The sequence below is a fragment of the Oryzias latipes genome, chromosome 12, assembly GCF_002234675.1.
Source record: "Oryzias latipes chromosome 12, ASM223467v1".
Classification (NCBI taxonomy): domain Eukaryota; kingdom Metazoa; phylum Chordata; class Actinopteri; order Beloniformes; family Adrianichthyidae; genus Oryzias; species Oryzias latipes.
In genome coordinates this window covers 19,984,570-19,991,079 of record NC_019870.2, presented here as the reverse complement: position 1 = coordinate 19,991,079, position 6,510 = coordinate 19,984,570, and the positions used below count along the sequence as shown (strand labels likewise).

The window sequence follows — 6,510 nt, the reverse complement described above, 5'->3', positions numbered from 1 at the left end:
CTCTCCTCCAGCTCCTCTTGGGGGACCCCGGGGCCAGCTGAGAGACGTAGTCTCCCCAGCGTGTCCTGGGTCTCCCTTAGGGCCTCTGCCCTTATTCCTGTTGGAGTTTTTTTCTAACCCCTTATGTTTCAAAAGTTTGCAAACATACATTTTAGTTGAAATGATGAGGATCCGAGGATGAAATCAAGAAGGGACAACATCAGGGAAAGGGACTGAACCGACTGAACAGCTTCCTCTCTTCAGCAGACACATGTTCCGAGTACATATGTGTCAAAAACTGGTAAATACTCATTGAAGATGCATCCTTTTTGTGTAGTTTGTTTTCTCAGTTTAATACATTTTGATCCTTTCATTCTGCACAGACATCCTCGCCGTTCAGGCCGGTGGCTGGAACAAGCGGAAGTCAGAAAAGCTGGAGCAGACGTGACCAGAATGGTACCTCCAGATAAAGACTGTGGTAATGTTGTAGATAAATGTTGGCTTGTTTCTTTCATGTTACTCTCATGCTGTTGATGTGGAATATCTCTTGATTTCTTCAGTATTATTAATACATTAATCTCTTCCCACAAGGACCAATCAAAATGGCCCAGAGAAAAACACTGAAGGGCTTTGTCTGAGCATCAGGAAAACAAGAATCAGCTGTCATCAACATATGGTAAAAATCTTTTGTAACCTTTGTGCTATCTTGTGACCCCACCCTCACATTGACGTGTTCTCCCTACCATGACAAAGGTGGATAAAGGTGGAAAGATTTCATGTAATCCATGGACATCAGTGAAGATCACAAATCATAGAAGAAAAAAGGTTCAGAGCACCGTCTAGTGGGTCTAAATGACCCAACTCCCAATGTTAAAGTGCCTAGGATAGAACAAGGGTTACACTTTCTAAAGTTGTTGCATAACTGATCAAGCATGATGTGATGGATTGCAGGTTATGGTGCCATGGTAAAGAACTAAAGGCTCTATGATGTCATGCTGCTGACCAGACTGTGGTTGGTGAAGTCCAGCAGCACTGCAGGTCCTTGAAGTGTGGTTGAAGAGCTCTCCTCCCAGCTTTTGGAAGGTTCGGCCCTGCAAAGCCAGGAGGTTTCTCTTTGTGATCTGCATGGATGTCCAGGGCTTGTGGCATTTATGTGTTTTCTTCTTCATTTCATTTTTAGGCAGCACAGAGTCCTTGATGGAGAGAGAACATGAGGGACTAATTGTCTGCTGAGGAGGAGACTTTTTGCAGTTCAAGCCCCAGCTCACCCCTAAAAAAAGGCTTATATAAAGGAAAACCTAATTTCAACTTTGTACCAATAAATCACTTTTAATTGAGAGATCTTTTTCTGAACTGCACCAATGAAGGGTTTTTCAACCTAAATTTCACCAATTACATTGTTTTTTACCTCCGTTCAAGTTTCTACAACACTAGCTAAACATTTCAGTGCTCACACCTGTGCTGAAGACACTTCTCATTTTAACTCAAACGTTTGGCCTTTGATTTGTATGTCCAACACCTTAGAATGAAACACTGACCTATTAAACTCATATAATAAATGTGCAATGCATCTCCAAATCCTTTGTCAGGGTACAGACTACATTTTAATTGTAGCAAGACTGAAGTAAAATGTAACAAAATGACAATGAGTTATCTTAAATTAGGGGTAAATGACATGAGAAATTAAGAATATTAGAAGTGTGGAGTGACGTGTATTTATCAGTATGTTAGCTGCAGGAAGGGTGCGGTCCTTGACACGTTCCTTTACTCAGACAGGATGACAGGTAGGGAAGGGGGTAGCCGATGATCTGCTCCAGTATCTTCAGCACTGAAGCTTCTGCGGCTCTTCTTCAGTTTGATCTGAGAGCCAGACCATGATGCAGTTGGACTGGCTGAGCGGTAGGTTGCCAGCAGCTTCAGACGTGCTGATGTGCCTTGTTGATAACGTCCTGGAAGTTAGGAAACCAAGTTAGATCAGCTGAGATGGGGATGCCCAGGAAAGGGAAGCTGTGAACCATCCTCTGTGCCTACTATAGTCCAAGATGACTTTCATGGTCTTTTATTTGCCGATCAGCCTTACACTATACAGTTTCCGCACTTGTCTACAAAGTTCACCTCAGTGACCTTTAATAAGTCTTTGTTATTGGCAAGTTAATTACTTATATCCAAGACATGGAGATGTGGGTCCAGTGAACTCACATGAAGTTTCAAGGTTTTTCCCTTTATTTGGAGGAAAAAAAGTTTTTGTCCTTTGTTTGTTGTGCAAAATTGCAAACCTAGAAAGAAATCAAGTTGAAAGAATTTATATAAATTTATTTGCCCTTCTTTTGACCCTTCTACATCATGAATATTTGGTGGCTGTTGCTTGGTGCCTGTGAGATCTCTCCATAGGATTGACATTGGCTGGGCCTCTCAATGACCTTGATATGATTGTTCTTCAGCCATTCCTTGGTTGCCTTGGCTGTAGGTTCTAGGTCACTAACCTGTTGGAAGACCCATCCATGACTGATTTGAAGGGTCCTGGCTTAAGGAGGGTAGGAAGTTCTCACTCAGGATTTTCCATTAATGGCTCCATCAACGTGGTGACGTAGCTCTGTGCAGAAAAATAGCCACAAAGCATAATGCTTCCACCTCCATGTTTGACAGCGGGGAAGCTGTTCTTGGGGTCATAGGTAGCAATTCTCTTCCTCCAAACCCAATGGTTGAGTTGATGCCAAAGAGCTCAGTTTTGAGCCAAACATTCCATTATGCAGAATAAACTGATAAAGCAAACCCTATTTTTCAGTGTGTGATTTTCATTTTTTCATAAATCTTAGGACAATTTAGATGATAAAAGTAATAAATATATGAAAACAGTATAATACAGTAAATATGTAAATATTTGATGTGATGAACAATGCTTATCTGATTTAGACCCAACATGGAATATTTTATGACAGACACACATCAAGTTGTGTTATTTAATGCTCGTAATTTAGACACAAATGATAGAAATGTTAAGTTTATATGTCAAAGAGGCCATGTGAAAATTTTAGTGCAAATACGCATGCGTGCGCGCCGTGCACATAAAGCCACCCCACCCCCACGTATCCGCGCGCCGGTCGGTGGGTGTTGGGCGTCAATAAAGGTAATCTGGTTGTCGCGCGTTCTGCATCTCTGCACGAGCTAAAGAAGTCTCAAAGGTAAGAAATGTAAACACAAGAGGCAGTAATGAAAATACTTTATGATCATCTGAAAGTATTTTCATCTGACAGATGAATGCATGCAGCTGTTGTTATCACTGTAACGGAAGAGCGGTGCTGAAAAATACGGCCTCCATCGAGAGACTGAACGTAACATGACTGCAGGTTACTATGATCGTCATAGAAAAATGTATTAATTATTTGTTTCGACTGTATAGTTATTGTGGTGGAGCAGAGGAAGGGAGGTTTGTGAGAATCGGGGTTACATTAGCTAATGATTATGGCAGCGCTCGCGCCACCGCCGGTTTCCCGGCAAAAAAAGGAACATTAATTTACTGATATATTTAAGTGTTATGATTGACCTATTTAGGGTTTTTCTCCAAATTTACACAAAAAACGTTGTAACAACGATCATCTGGACTTGGTTTTGTAAATATTTTAAAACAGTCTCTGTCTCAGAGACCTGGACTGACCGACTCCTCCCCCTCACGTTCCAAACAGGAAGTACAAGGAGCCATAATCCTATAGACTTCTACAGAGAAACAAACAGCTGTTAGTCAGTCATTCTATGGCTCAGATTAACCATTCTTGTTGTGATACCCTTTTCAACATGTTTTTGCTAATTCCAGTTATTTGTTTTACAAAACTTTTTCTTTATCACAAGTTATTCAAATTATAGACTGACCAACAGATGCCTAAGTAATAGCATGTGCCACCTTGAATGTTTGTTTGACAAATTCCACCAAGCTCACTTTCAGTGGAAGCAGTGTGGACTTTCAACAAGCTTACTCCTGATTGGCGACAGTAGTTGCCATAGAATTGATACTCAGATCAATCACTGTCAACTGGCTCCAACGTGGTGACGTCTGTATCACAGAGAAACGACGACAGAATTGAATTTGTTATGATGGATCTGGAAGGAAATGGGTGACGTCACACTCGCTCAAACCTTTTCTCTGATCCAGTCAAACTGCCTTTTTTACCAGTTTTATTCCAGAAATCATTTTGGATAAGAGGAAAGACATCTTCAGCTCAAAACCAAGTCTTCATGACCTTTTTTTATAACTTTTCTTTTTAAAATTCAGAAATAATAACCTGCACATTCTTACAAAACTGTTAGACTTCAATTGCTACCTTAATTTAATTGTAAAACTAACAACCATTGTCATTAATATGGCAATATTTTCCCCAAATCTTATCAGAATGGGGAACTGGAGACATAAAAATTCTGCTTTTCCTATTTTCAGCTGACTCTGCCACGAGGCTCGACAACTTCTTGCATCAACTGTGATCGCTGTGGCCGCCAAAACATCCAAATGTAAGGCGGGCTACAAAGATTTCAGGCCAAAAGAGAACGCCTCACATGTGATGAAGTGTCTGTATTGGTATGTATTTACCATCTGTGACTCAGAGTCATTAACCAATTGTTGATCTGTTCACAGTGTTATATGATAATTTAAATTTTGACGATGACGATACAAAAATTGCTGCCAAACCTGCCAAAAAGTCCCGCCTCTTACCACACACATGTTGTGCCCCCTAAGTTGCCCTAAGTTCCCTGATCAAGCAGAAACGTGCTTTGACTGGATGAAGGCCTTGTATCAGGTATACTGGTAATAATAATTTTACATTCACCTCAGTCTGTTGTTGTTCCTCATTATTCATGGAAGCTTGATGACACGACATCTGCATGAACTCTAGTTTGATTAGAAACTGTCATTTGTGAACCGTCAGCAGATCTGGTCATGTCTCACCAAAACAACCACACTAATCATTTTATCATTTTCATCCATTAAGGTTGGAAAAACCAGCAGCCCTCCAGTGCTTCAGCCGTCCAACCATCAACCGTTTCAGACATCCATCCTCTCACCACTTCAACCACCAATCTTTCCACCACTTCAGCCCCACAGCCGTCCACCAGTGTCCCAACTCCTGACATTTTACTGTCCTGGTACAATCTTATTTTTCTGCACAGTTAGCAAAAATGATATGTTTTTTTAGATATTCCTGTGTTTTTTTATCCTCAACAAATGTTTCTCCAAAGAAATATGAAAATACAGAATTATTCATCTGGTGGTTATTTTTACAATTTTCCTCAAATCTTTAATAAGAAAGAAATAATTCAGTTCAAGTTTACTTTAGCTTTTCTTTTTAATGGGCATTACAGTTGATATAAAACATATAACATGCAATTAAAATGCTTTGTAGTTAAAAACATTTTACACACTATTAAAAGATTCTATAAAATATTATTTAAAAAGAATCCTTTACAAGAAAATGTTGACTACCGTATATCTTCCCATAGTAGCCCTGGCGTTTATTCCATCACAGACAGAACAGTGATGGTTAATGGGTTTATTTTGCAGCAAAATTTCATCAAGAAATGCAGACAAACACCAGCAGATGAACATTTCAGGATTTATTCAAATGATGAGAATATTGGGTTGTGTTCTGATCAGCACTGGCTGTTGACGTTTCTTTTCTCCTTGAAGCATCAGCCTCCGTATCAAAAATCATGTTGGTTGTCATGAGGATCTTTTTCCTGGAGACACGCCCACCTTTCTGTCTTTGTGCAATAATTCATGTTCAAACCAGTTCTTCTAAGTTGTCGCTTTTCTTTGCATTTCCACCAGTAAAAAGTAATACGACAAAATACTTGCAGAATTTGTAAAGATTTGGATTTTGTATTATTAATTTGCCTTTTTTAGTCTTTTATTATAAAATAACTATGCATTATTACTTTATTTTAACTGACACATTTATCTTAGTTCACAGTAGTCCTCTTAAACATCTCTTAAACAAGTTTACACTTTTCATCTTTCAGAATGCAGCCGTGTGATTGGAGGAAAAGATTAATATGCAATGAGGACATTTAAAGAAAAAAGGAGCAGTTTTTATTTTACATTATTACTATTTTAAAGTAGAACTCTAATGTATATAAATGCTTTTTTATTAATTTGTTTGGCATATTTACTGTGTTAGAGTTCTGATGATTGTTTTGAGTGGTAAACTCAAGTCATGTTTTATGTTGTATATATTATTAATGAATTTATTTATTTATTTTGAAGTGCCTATTGCAAGTAAAGAAGCCGGGGTTATGGTTAAAATACGTGCGGACAATCCAGCAACGTGCCTCTTCAACATGAATTTCCATCAGTTTTTTTGCTTGGTCGCAAATAAATAAGTCCAAATAATAATCAGCCTAATTTGTTTTTTTGTTTATTTAAAATGATATAAATCTTTTCTAATTTTGTCAATAAAAGGACAAAAGGGGTAGATGATGGATGCATGTCCAAGTTTTATTATTCATGTTCTACAAGTTGTTAGATATTGATTATTTGATGCTTTT

The 6,510-nt window shown here is 38.6% G+C and overlaps 1 long non-coding RNA gene across 1 annotated transcript; it reads left to right on the top strand.

Annotated features, from left to right (window-relative positions):
• Positions 1-2,386: 2,386 nt before the first annotated feature.
• Positions 2,387-5,062, top strand: LOC111948378. The gene is made up of 3 exons (XR_002874362.1): positions 2,387-3,161; positions 4,409-4,546; positions 4,959-5,062. It is a non-coding gene; the product is annotated as an uncharacterized LOC111948378 (long non-coding RNA).
• The last annotated feature ends 1,448 nt before the right edge of the window (positions 5,063-6,510 follow it).